The sequence below is a fragment of the Alligator sinensis genome, unplaced genomic scaffold (assembly GCF_000455745.1).
Source record: "Alligator sinensis unplaced genomic scaffold, ASM45574v1 scaffold1093_1, whole genome shotgun sequence".
Lineage (NCBI taxonomy): Eukaryota > Metazoa > Chordata > Crocodylia > Alligatoridae > Alligator > Alligator sinensis.
The window spans coordinates 337,415-350,972 of record NW_005842538.1 but is presented as its reverse complement, the minus strand read 5'-3'; positions in this window follow the sequence as shown (position 1 = coordinate 350,972).

Sequence of the window (13,558 nt, the reverse complement as noted above, 5' to 3'; positions counted from 1 at the left end):
GTTTATGAAGTTTGAAGTTGTTTTAGAATTTTGAGATTTCATTTAAGAAATAAAAGTTAGTTTTGGGAAAAAAATGCTTAAGAAATGTGTAACCTTGTTTTGGAATTTATTGTTTTTAGGAATTATATTATGTGTTTTACATTTCTATATGTTTTTACTTCATTATCTCATTTCATGACAGTCTTCCAAAATGCCAAACTAGTACATTTTCCAATAACTTCTCAGTAGCAACTACCCTAATGATTTTTTTTAAAAGCTGTCATAAATTAAAAATACAACAGGTTAGCACATATCAGCTATTATATCATATGATATGTCCCTAACAGAAGGTATATTATGCTACTAGTAGAGTTTTTATATATTATCATTTGCATTTATATTAGTATGCAATGCTACTACTGACATGTCATGAAAAAAAATCTAATAAGAACATAAATGCAATGTTTAAATTAAATTTTCCCCCAAATCATTTTGTAATGTTTGCCTTGGGGGTTTTATTAAAATTGGTATGATTTCATGAAAAAATCTGTTTTGTCAAAACAGGTTATTTTGCAGTGGAAAATTGTTACAACAGCATATTTCTGACCAACTCTATTCTGCAGCATCTGGCTCTTTATTCACAATCAGCACACTGGTCTGAGCTCATAGGGCAATTTTTCCGTTATCACAGTTCACAAAAATAGAATTATTCTACAAATACCAACTAATCACTTAATTGTCTGCTAGGCCAAATTCTGTCCTTAGTCATACCAGTGTAAACTGAATACAAAATAAATACAACAGTATAAATGCTTCTTTTCTGCTCCTGTATCAACTCCCTGATACAAGGTAAGAGGGGGAGGGAAATGACTTAATAGTCAAACATTTACAAAGCAGCAGAGATTATGCAGGGTAAGTTTCTATCACAAATGGTATGCAAACATATACACCTGTCTTTATGTAATTGTACAAGACATGAATTGGTACATTGATATCTGCAGTGGTGTTAAAAGTTATTTAATGTGAAGTACCAGGTGGTATTTTCTCATACCTGGGTGTGTCTACATGAGACACTATGTCACCATAGCACCGAGCTGTGTTGCCTGTAGCTCATTGTTACAGCAACGTAGTGTTGGTAGGCATGAACCATGATGCTGATGATACTGCACAGTAGGGGTGTGTGAAGTGGGCAATATTCGATTCAGCCCGATTTGGGGGACAGTGATTCGATTCGCTGATTCGGATCACTGTCCTAATTTGATTCAGCTGCATCTGGGTCTGAAGATTCGATTCTGATTTGGAAAATCAGCAATTCGGCCATAGACATAGCTTTATATGTTTTTTCTACATACCTCAGGGTATCAGTTGTGGCTCATGAGTGCTGAGATGGTGGGGTGGATGGAATGTCCCACAGAAATGTGGCCCCTCCCCCCCCCCCCCCATGTGCTCGGCAGCAGATCCAGAAGTGAACCAGAAGTACTTTTGGTCCAGTTCCAGGTCTGCCACCAAGTGTATGGGGACGACCCACCTGCACTCCTGTGGGATGCTCCATCTGCCCCAACATATCAGCATTCACAAGTTGCACCTGGGACCTTGAGCTATATAACAGAAAAAACATATAAAGCTGTGTCTATGGCTGAACTGTTGAATCTCTCTGAATCGATTTGTAGGCTTCCAATTGGATTCAGAGAGATTAATGAGCCTCCTGATTTGATTCAGATTTGGAGATTCGGCAGCTGAATCAGGTTGAATCCCCTCTGAATCGATTCAGCACTGGAAGCTTTGCACAGCCCTATTGCATAGTAGTATTGGAAATCACCCTTGTGGTGTCAGGGCTGCAAGTACTAAATGACCGCAAAGTAACAACTGCGCAGTCCAATGCATATGTAGATGCGCCCACTATTTAATAACTTTACAGTAACAATGCTAGCCACATAGATGTTGATACTACGTATGAGGCATAGACATCAAATTGCCACTGAGCTAATCAGTAAACAACAATTCTGATAGTATGAGCTGGAAAAAAAATGCCATATTTTCTTCCCAGCTTATTGCTTTTTAAGGAAGTATAAGGTGAAAACGCAAGAAAATTATCATGCACTAAATACATATAATGCATTTCTAATTGCTATTTATTGCACATTAATTGTGTTTCTAAAAATGTGGTCATTTTCTCTAAGAACACACAAATACCATGATTTCTGCCTGGAAGAACATATAGATTAATGACTTAAGATTCTACTACCCTTTTTTATTTTGAATACGTGGAGGACACTGGGCACATCTACATGTGCAATTAATGTGATACAATAAACTCTGGTACAGTCCAGGACTGTAGCACCTTGAGCCAGAGGGGCTCAGCCCGAGCTGACAGGGGGCCCAGAGGGTCAGGCTGCCAGCCTGGAGCTGCTCTGCCCTGGCTTAATGTGCTATGGAGGGACTGGCTGGGACACAAGGGTGCTACAGTGAGGGGCTAGCCAGCAGGAGTAAATAACTCCACCATAGGATAGTACTTGTATCTGGCAGTACTATCCTATGGTGGACTTAATTAGTTTACCCCAGCCTAATAGCGCTGCATGTATAGATGATGTTTACTGTGGAGCTAATTAGTGAAGTCTGCAATAAAGTGCACATGTAGATGCCCCCACTGTGAACAAGCATGGCAGACTCTGGACCTAAATAAAGAAGAGATACAAAAGGAAGTAATGGCAGATAAAAGATGGGAAACCGGATATGTGAGATAAGAAAGGATATGTAGTTATATATATTATGACCACCCCTTATTCTTCAACAAATATGTAGACTTCAGACCAAACCAAAATAAGACAAAAAATGAACAACAACAAGAGCGACAACTAATCTTATTGTATCTTGTTTGTATACGTATTTTTAACTAGCTTAATAAGCCCATCTTTAAATCTCTATCAGTTTCAATAATTCAGAAATGGATGTCTCAGATATTAATGTCAGTTCCTAATGAGAAATGAACTTGTAATGTAAACCACTCTAATCACACACAAAATCCCCAAACAATCCTAGAACATTTAAAAAGACTCTCTTACAAAGATACAAAAACACAGGCTCACCACTTAAAAAAAGAAGTAACAGAATCATAGAAAATTAGGGTTGGAAGGGACCTCAGGAGGTCATTTAGTTGAACCCCCTGCTCAGAACAGGACCATCTCCAGCTGCACCATCCCAGCCACCATCCCAGCCTCTCAGGGTACCCATTTCAGTGTTTTATTACACTCCTAGTGAGAGTTTTTCCTAATAGCTAACCTAAACTTTCTTTGCTGTAACTTGACACCACTGCTCCTGTTCTGTCATCTGTCACCACTGAGAACAGTCTAGCTCTATCCTCTTTGGTACCACCCTTCAGGGAGTTTAAGGCTGCTATTAAATCTGTCCTTAGTTTTCTCTTCTGCAGACTAAATAAGCTCAGGTCCCACAGCCTCTCCATATAAGTCATGTGTTCCAGTCCCCTAACCATGTTTGTTGCCCTCTGCTGGACTGTCTCCAAATTGTCTATATCCTTTCTGTAGGAGGAAGCCCAAAACTGGACACAGTACTCCAGATTTGGCCTCACCAGTGCTGAACAGATGGGAAGAACCACTTCCCTCAATATACTGGCAACACTCTTACAAGGCAGCTCAGTTTGATGTTAGCCTTCTACCCAACAATGGCACATTGTTAGTTCATATTCAGCTTACTGTCCACTATAACCATCAGATCCTTTTTCTGAAGAGCTCTGCTTAGCCAGTTGGTCCCCAGCCTGTATTGGTGCATGGGACTGTTGTGTCCTAAGTGCAGGACTTTGCACCTCTCCTTATTGAACCTCAAGAGATTGCTTTTGATTCAATCCTCTAAGCTGTGTAGGTCTCTCTGAATCCTAGCCCTATCTTCCAGCATATCTACTACTCCCTCCAGTGTTATCTATAAACTTGCCAAGGTTACACTCTATCCCATCTTCCAGGTCATTGATGAAGATAATGAACAAAACTGGCCACAGGACTGACCCATGGGGCATTCCACTTGATACCTGCTGCCAGTTAGACATCAAGCCATTGATTACTACCCTTTGAGCTAGCCAGTTTTCTGTCCACCTTAGTGTCCAACCTGTACTCCCTTAGCTTGCTGGTGAAAATGTTGTGGGAGACCAAATCAAAAGCATTGCTAAAGTAAAGGTATCTCATGTCTACTGCTCTTCCCATATCCACAGAGCCAGTCATCTTGTCATAGAAGGCAATCAGGTTGGTTAGGCAGGACTTGCCTTTGGTGAATCTATGTTGACTCATCCTAATTATCTTCTTCTCTTAAAAGTGCTTAGAAATTGATTCCTTGAAGACCTGCTTCATGATCTTTTCAGGGACTGAGGTGAGGCTGATGGGTCTGTAGTTTTCTGGATCCTTCTTCTTCCCTTTCTTAAAGATGGGCACTATATTTTCCCTTTTCCCTTCTTTTTTGTGTGTTAGTTCACTCAAGACTTCCCTGCTAAGCCAAACTGGTCTTCTGCCATACTTGCTAGTCTTATTGTGCATTGGGATGGTTTTTTCCTGTGCCTTTAGTAAAGTTTCTTTAAAGTACAACCAGCTGTCCTGGACTCTGCTGCTGTCCAAGTTGCTAGCCACTTCTACATTCCCCACCAATTCTTCCCCATTTGTAAGCAGCAGATCAAGGAAAGCGTGGCCTCTATTTGGCTTCTCCAGCACTTGCACCAATAAGCTGTCCCCAACACTCTCCAAAAACTTCCTGGATTGCTTGTGCACTGTTGCATTGCCTTCCCAGCAGATGTTAGGCTGATTGACACCCCCATGACAACCAGGGCTTATGACTGAGAAACTTCTGCTAGCTGTTTGAAGAAAACCTCATTCACCTCATCCTCCTAGTTTGGTGATCTATAGCATCATCCTTGTTGCTCTTCCCTTGGCCCTAACTCTGAGACTTTCAGCAGGCCTGTCTCTAATTTCATACTGGAGCTCTAGGCAATCATACAGCTCTTTTACATAAAGTGCAACTTCTCCTCTCCTCCCTGCCTGTCCTTCCTGAACAGTTTGTACCCATCCATGACAGTGCTCCAGTCATAAGCTGGAATAAGCTCCCTCCAGAGGTGGTGCAATCACCTACCCTGGAGATCTTGAAGAGGAGGTTGGATGGTCACCTTGCTGGGGTCACTTAACCCCAGTTGTCTTTCCTGCCTGGTGCAGGGGGCTGGACCCAATGATCTTCTGAGGTCCCTTCCAGCCTTGCAATCTATGACTCTATGAATCATGTGAGCTATCCCACCAAGTCTCTGGTATTCCAATCCTGTCATAGTTCTGTGACTGTGGAAGAACTTCCAATTCCTCCTGCTTGTTTCCCAGGCTCCATGCATTCATGTACAGACACCTGAGGGAATTAGCTGATTGCCCTACTTTCTCAGGAAGAATGAGAACACTTCCCTTGTTGCCTACTCCTGCTTCTGCTTCCTCCAAGTTACCTGATTCCCCACTTACCTCAGGGCTTTGGTCTGCATCTCCCAGAAAGCCTAGTTTAAAGCCCTCCTCACTAGGGCTTTAAATTTTTCAAGAATAAACAAGTAAAACAAATTCAGCAAGCCTAGAAGTACAACTTAGCAAAAAACCCTCCCCAATATGAAAACAAAAACAACCTACCTCAAACCCCACATACTGTAAACCAAAAGCATAGAAAATATGTGCCCTGTGTGGAAATCAGCATTAATAGACACCACATAGTGTATGCAAATAAGCTATGATCCTCCCCCAAGAAATCCATGCACAAGAAATGGAAAACAGATACTGATTCTAGTTCATTTAAAGATTGTCAGACAAAATAATTTTGATGTGTGTCAGTATTTTTCATCCCTTCTGTCCCTGCCTTAAAATGTAAGTGGATGTGGATAGAGGCATAGGCATTATAGGTTCACACCCCAGATCTTGGTGTCATGCGATTATATGGGAAGCTTGTATTTGAATTTCTAACCTCCCCCCCACCCCCCAGATTGTGAAGAAAAGTGTCCATATTTGCCCCAAGTTAACTGATGAAGAGAATGCTGCCTGGGATTTCAGAGTAACTGAAACAATGCTGAGAGGAGTTAAGTTTATAACACATCTCTCAAGGGCATTAACTTCAAGACCCACGGTTCTGGGGGACCTCCCAACACCACTCCAACTAAGGTCTTTGTTTAGTAGGAGCAGAAAAATGCAGTGCACCCAGACATCTCACCCACTCATATACTCTTCAGCACCCAAGGTAAGAATGTAGGTACCCCTCTATTGCTGTGTCACCTTATCAGGAGGAAGGGGACAACGGTGGCCACATCAGCAGGGTGGAGCTGCATGGAGAGGTGAAAGAGAATGATTTGGTATACCTCACATATTGGACTGACTTACCTATTATTAGACCAAAACGTTTTTTCTTCTCATAGTCGACTACCATGAACCCTAAAGATCATTCTCTTCCTCCACTGCCCGATATGATCCTTGAATCCCCTTTCCTTATGCTTCCTCTGCTGCCCCTTATCCAAATCCTCTTATTTTTCTCACTCCTGTTTCTGATTCTTTCTGGATTTTCTTCCCCTTTCAAATACTGAGGGCTCCTCTTGAACTGCCTTTCTGCTAACAAAGGATAATCTAGTAGGGGGTCAGGACTGATTGCATGACTTCAATGTCAGCCCACTATTAAATGATTATTCCCAGCTTTCAAATGTAAAACTTTAACTGTTTGAATTAAACACAGTTTTTTAAAAGGAAAACCATATATAAAGCAACATTTTGGAGAAAAATGGGAGTGATACTTTTTGGTTAAAAGAGGTCATTTTTCCATAAGAACGCTTTTTCAGTTTTTCCTCCATTTTGATTGTAACTGACATCTGACACAGCAGCAGGGATCTTGGTTTTCCGTGATAAAAAAATCACAAATTCTCTGATAAAAATCCCAAAATCCATGGTTAAAATTAAATGCCCCCCACAGCCCTGCTGGTGTCTGTCACTCCCCCCCCCCCCCACAGCCCCTGCCCCCCAGCCTTGCTGGAGGGGGCCCCCAGCTGCAGTATCTGTGTAAGGGGTGGGGGCAGGGCAGATGTGCACTGCCCCCACGTATGCAGAGAAAGTGTGGCCAGGGCAGCACAGAGCTTGCAGCGGCAGGCAGCTTTCGTGCGTGGTCCTGCTGTGCCCTGCTGTGCCAGTCACACATGCTGTGATCTGGAGAGCCTGGGGGAGGGCAGCAGGGTGGGGAGCACAGCGTTTGCAACCCAGAGTTTGCAGCTGGCCGGGCACTTCAGCCGGGAGGGGTTTACAGCCTGCCTGCTCCGGGCCAGAGTGCTCGGCTGCCTGCAAACCCCTGCCAGTCCTGGTCAGCTGCAAACCCCCACTCCTGGCCAGAGCGCTGAGCTGAGGAGTGCCCAAGCTGGGGGCTGGGTGGGTGGGGAGGAGCAGCAGTGTTTTCCAGCCAGCCGAGCACTCCGGCCGGGAGTAGGGAGGCTGCAAACCTCCTCCTGGACAGAGTGCCTGTCTGGCTGCAAACCTCCCCACTCCCTCAGCCCCTAGCCAGCTTCCCCCTCAGCCCTGCTCCACAACCCCCAAGCCCCACTTACTGGAGCCTGCTTCAGGCTCACTCTTCTTGCTGGAGAGAAGTGTGAGTGTTGGGCCCTACCCAATGGGTTTCTCTTCTAAAAGGGAAAATCTGTGTTTTCTCTGTTATTTCATGGGAAATAGAAAACCAGGATCCCTGCACATGAGTGACTGCAGGATGGTCATTGCTGGCATCATGCCACTTGATCATGACAAGAATTGATTCTCAACTACAACCTAAAAAGTGGGTTGAGATATTGCCACCATTCCCAGGCTAGATCATCTAGTATAATTGAGAGGTTCGGGACTGGTTAGAAAGGAGAAGGGAAAGTGCTGCCTCCTCTTCTGCATTTCTGTAGTTTTCAGACAGCATCTAGCCTACATAGATTCATAGATTTTAGGGTCGGAAGGGACCTCAATAGATCATCGAGTCCGACCCCCTGCATAGGCAGGAAAGAGCGCGGGTCTAGATGACCCCAGCTAGATGGGGTCATCTTGAAGACCCCCAGGGTAGGGGAGAGCACCACCTCCCTTGGGAGCCCGTTCGAGACCTTGGCCACTCGAACTGTGAAGAAGTTCCTCCTAATGTCCAATCTAAATCTGCTCTCTGCTAGCTTGTGGCCATTATTTCTTGTAACCCCCGGGGGCGCCTTGGTGAATAAATACTCACCAATTCCCTTCTGTGCCCCCGTGATGAACTTATAGGCAGCCACAAGGTCGCCTCTCAACCTTCTCTTGCGGAGGCTGAAAAGGTCGTTTCTCTAGTCTCTCTTCGTAGGGCTTGGTCTGCAGGCCCTTAACCATACGAGTGGCCCTTCTCTGGACCCTCTCCAGGTTATCCGCATCCCTCTTGAATTGTGGTGCCCAGAACTGCACGCAGTACTCCAACTGCGGTCTGACCAGCGCCCGATAGAGGGGAAGTATCACCTCCTTGGATCTGTTCGTCATGCATCTGATGATGCACGATAAAGTGCCATTGGCTTTTCTGATGGCTTCGTCACACTGCCGACTCATGTTCATCTTGGAGTCCACTAGGACTCCAAGATCCCTTTCCACTTCCGTGCCACCCAGCAGGTCATTCCCTAGGCTGTAGGTGTGTTGGACATTTTTCCTCCCTACATGGTAGAGCTGTTTCAGGCAGGCAGTGGATGGGGCAGAGTTAACCCTGGAAAGAAATTGCAAGACAAAGGCTCACCAAGAAACTGCTTCCTAATTGTAATTCTATGCAACTTCCCCATTAATCTTATGTGCTGCTGCTTGGTTCTGTGTTGGCATCCAGCTTTCTCATTTTTGTCTTCAGCATAGGGTAATGTCTTCTGCTGGTTGTTTTCTTGCTTATTTCCTTCCATGTCTCTAACCTGCACAGCTTCTTCCCATTTAACTTCACTCTCAGTTTATTGTCCATTTTGTTTTTGTCTTTGTATATACCATGATATGTATTTGTTAGTCTATGTAAACTAAGGGATGCCACATCCAGGATCCAGATTTCACTGGAATATAAATGATGGTTGGTTAAAAGTAGATCTTTCTAACACTGCACATTCTAAATTCCTTCAATCATCAGAATACAATCCTTCTCCCATTTGAGAGTGTACCAAAGCTGTCATTGACTTACAGGAGCAGAATATGGCCATGACTGCTGTGTATCTTAAGCCATATTGTATCGTACTAATTGTACACTGTATCTATACATGCAGTGGTGGCTAGAAGTCAAGTTTGCTGTTGCCCTAATAATATTTGTCTACTAAAAGGTCAATAAAGAAGAAGCATATAAATCTCCTTCATGTGTATTTAAAGAATTACAGTGCTTTATTCATATTTGTAATTAATACATATATAGAGTTCATGAAGGAAATAGCTAATACAACACTTAAATGGGCAAGAAATCAATGAAAAGGGATAAAACCTGACTTCTGTTAGTATCCCTTAGGGTAGACCATGGGCATTAAACTTGGTGGGCCAGTTCCAGACCCACCTCTGGCTGTGGGATGGGCTATGGTAGTGGTGAGGTGAGAGGCATCAGGAAGTCACAGAGGTTAATGTAGCTATCACTTGCCTCACTGCTGCTGAAATGCATCCCTACTGGAGCTCTGTTCCCTGGAACGTGGCATGGGCCCTGCCCCCACTTGTCTCACCCCTGAATTCCCAGCCCCTCCTTGAGCCTGGTTAGTTGACTAATGCAGCTTCATGGGCCAGATGCAACCTGTGAGCTAGATCTTTGGCACCCCTACCTTACACAGAAGAGGTCCTGCTTGATAATTGCTGATGGAAATAGTAGTTTTGGTTACCCAGGCTTTGTCTCACACACTTCAGGTTCAAAATATTGTACATATGAATTCAAGTTAAAAAGTGATGGACAGAACAGGGAACACTGGGAATCCGGATCCCACATTAGGTAGAGTGAGACTGGTGGTGAGGCCACCAAGTTACCACTCCCAAATGGCAAGCATTTGGTCAAGAAAAAGAGCTAGCAGTTAAGCATCCATTTTGTATGTTGAGAAGCACATTTAAGTCTTATTTTCTGGTGTGTCCTTTTTTTGCCCTTGCTCCCAAGAGTAAGGGGGTATCTGTATAAGTTATCTGGAGTTGCACTATGAAAGACTAAAGGACTTAGGGGGAGAGGCAGAAGGATGGAAACATTTCTGTACCAAGGGATAAGAAGGGAGGCAAGGAGGTATACATCAGTTCAGAATGATCTGTTTCTTGTTTGGTGGAGGTAGGGGCATGAATGTTTTGAATTTCACTTTGATTTTAAAGTTTTAAAACCAAATGCATATTTGTTTTTGTGCTCTATCCTGCTAGTTTATATACAATCTACACATTTCTTTTCAACTCAAGTTGTCAAAACTGCCATTGCTGTAACATATTATTTTAATAAGTTGTGCAATATTTGGGGGAAGGGTCATCTTGTGGTTAAGGCATAGGAGATCTGGCTTCAGGTCTGTGTTCAGACATAATAATACTCCCTTTCTCCTACTGCATCTGTTGATGTTGTGAGCTCACTAAGGCAAAGGCTGCCCCTTAAACTGCATCTGTATGGTTCTGGCAAAATTAGACTTACTGCGCTACTGAAATACAAATATTAAATGTAAAGACTGTTTGAATGACACTGTGGTATACTGGATATAGATCAGGTTTTACTTGACATAAACAGTCCCAAAGACTGCTTGTGGTATACTTATTTGCTTATAAGCATCCTTACTGAATTATATTATACATTTGATTTTTCCCAAAGGAATGCATTTGATACATGGACCAAACAATTGTGGCCACCCTGCCATTCAGAAGCACTTACACAAGTGGCATGCTGCCAGGAAATGGCATGCCTGGCAGACTGAACCAAACCACAGAACACTATATAATCTTTCCAGCAATTTCCATTTGAAATTCAGCCCCTAAAGTGTAATTAGAAACCATAGTTTTCTGCTTAGGACTACTTCAGTCTGAACTGCAACTTCCATTTCCCTTAACTCTATCTGCCAAGTTTTTTATTACTAAGATGCAATATATTCACTAATCTTACACAGATGCTGCCAGTGACACAAATTTCTACTCTGAGAAGTTTCTTAAATGCTAAATTTGTGTAGCTGACATTTTCAGTATTGGAAAAATATATCCGCTGTGCAGTTCCTTTTGCTGCTGCAATAACTTTAACACTTCCTTCTCAGTTACCTTAAGACTGTAATCAGCAGATGTTAATTGTCATACTATTCCTGCTAATTGTCCCCTATTTGTACAAATAGGCCAAGTTGAATCATATATTAAAAAAGTTACTTGCTACCTCTGTTCTCTGAAAAGTATGGAGATGCTTTAAAAAAGTAATTTAAATTCATGTAAATGCAGATTGCTTTATAGAAGCATTGCTGATTTGTTTTTCTTGGCCAAGAGATCATATTATCATTTATTAATTTAAATCAGTAACATTTTATAAAGTTAAATGTGACCACTGGGATACCAGTATAACCTTGTTTTTAAATTCCAAATAGCTTTTTCTTTCATCCTTCCCTCCTATCCTAAACATTTGTAAAAATTAAATGAAACAGTAATGCAAGAAATAACGTTGCTCTCTCTCAGTCAAACGTACATTGGAAACGAATTTCCCATACCTCGCAGCATTTCCACTGTTGTGTTCCCTACTCTCAGTAGGTGGTGCTGTTTTCTTATAGAAATTGACACTACTCTGATCTCTGTTTCACAAATGTTATACAAATGGAAGGATTCAATTTAGTTCTGTTCTTACCTGCCTCTCTTTAGGGAAATCAGATTTACAGATATTAAAGGCTCACCCAGGCAAGAAACAATTACAAATCATTAAAAAATCCCCCTCCTATGAAAATTAAATAGCAGTTTTATATAATTACTCCCCCACTATTAGATACTTTTATCTGGAGTTGGGTTTATCTGCCAAGAAGCTTGGAAATACTGCCACACATCTCCAAGGCAGTAATTAGTTGTAATGGGCCTGATCTTCTCTTCGATAGATGTCTTTGGCAAAGTATAGGATCTCATAGGTCCAGGAAAGGAAGGGCCAAACTGGCTATTCTCATGATCACATGGTATTCTGTGGGTATGCGTGTGCCTAATTTCTCGGGGGAGGTGGGGGAGGTGCGTGAATGAGAGGGAGGGATGGGACAGTGTCTGAAAGGGAAGGAGAAGCAACTTGTGTGTGTGTGTGTAGAGAGGATGGGAGAAAAGTGAGAGTGTGTGGGAGGGAAGGAGATCTGTGTGCGTGTGTATGTTGTAGATAGGATTGGAGAAAGGTGTGTGGGGGGCGTATGGGAGGGAAGGAGAAGAAGTAAGTGTGTGTGTGTGTGTGTGTGTGTAGACAGGATGGGAGAAAAATGGTGGCGTGTGTCTGGGAGGGAGAAGGAGAAGAAGCGTGTGTGTGTGTGTAGACGGGATGGGAGGAAGGTGTGCATCCTCCGGAAGAGGTGAGGGAAAGACGGGTTTGAGTGTGTGCCTGCGGAGGAGGGGAGAAAGGTACGTGCTTTTAGATGTGTTTCTGGAGGGGAGGTTGTATGGCGTCTAGGACGGAGGGGAGAAAGATATGTGTGTGCTAATGGAGGGCTGGGTGGGGAGAAGGGGAGGTGCCTGGGATTGAGGAAGGAGTGTGTGTGTGTGTGTGTGTGTGTGTAGGAGACAAGGCTCTGGGGGCGCGGGGGAAGTGTGTGTGTGTGTGTGTGTGTGTGTGCAGTCTTTGTTGGAATCCTTCTGTCTCCTAAACTAGGCATAACGTCTCCGCAAGGGACAGCACAGCCTGGCAAGGCTCTGTCCGGGTGCGCCCCTCTCCAGCTAGTCTGTAGCATTTCTTTGGGAGCCCGCTTAGCTTCTGAACAGGTGGGAAATCGCTCCAGCCAGGGATTAGCAGCGATGCCCCCTTCTCTCTGCCCCGGTGGAAGCGTCGTGCTCACGTCTCTTATCTAACGCTGCCTGCCCCTGAGCGCTGCGTCCTGTTCTCGCCTCCCTCGCTCTGATCTTGGTGAGCCATTCCCTCCCCCACCAGCCCAAGGTGGCAATTTCGCCCTCCCTCCTTCCCGGCTCTCCAGTTCTTTCCCAGTCCTCTGTCTCCACGGGGCAGTTCAGCAACACTCTGGCATCTGCGCTCGGTCGCAAAGCAGCAAGAGGCATCGGTTTAAGGAGCCTCCTTTCCCCCGGCCAACACTGTGCTGTGCCCGTCCTGCAACCCCCAAATCCAAGCCCGATCCAAGTGGGGAGCAGGCCCAGCCCCGGGTGTGTGTGGGTGTGTGGGGGCGGGTGTGTGTGTGTGTGGGGGGGGGGTGTCCCAAGGGGCCTGGGGCTTCAACCCCAGCCTCTTCACATGTGATCCTAAAAGAAGCCGCCTTTCAGTGAGAGTCCTTCAGCATCCCCACGGGGGCCGAGCCAAGGAAAGCAGCTCTCTCCCTCCCAGGGCCAAGGAAATCTCGCTTTCTAGCCGGACTGAGTTGCTCCCTTCGCGCTCACCCTCCAGGACGGTGGCTGGTCCTTGGGGTTTAGCCTCCCAGCCCCGTCCC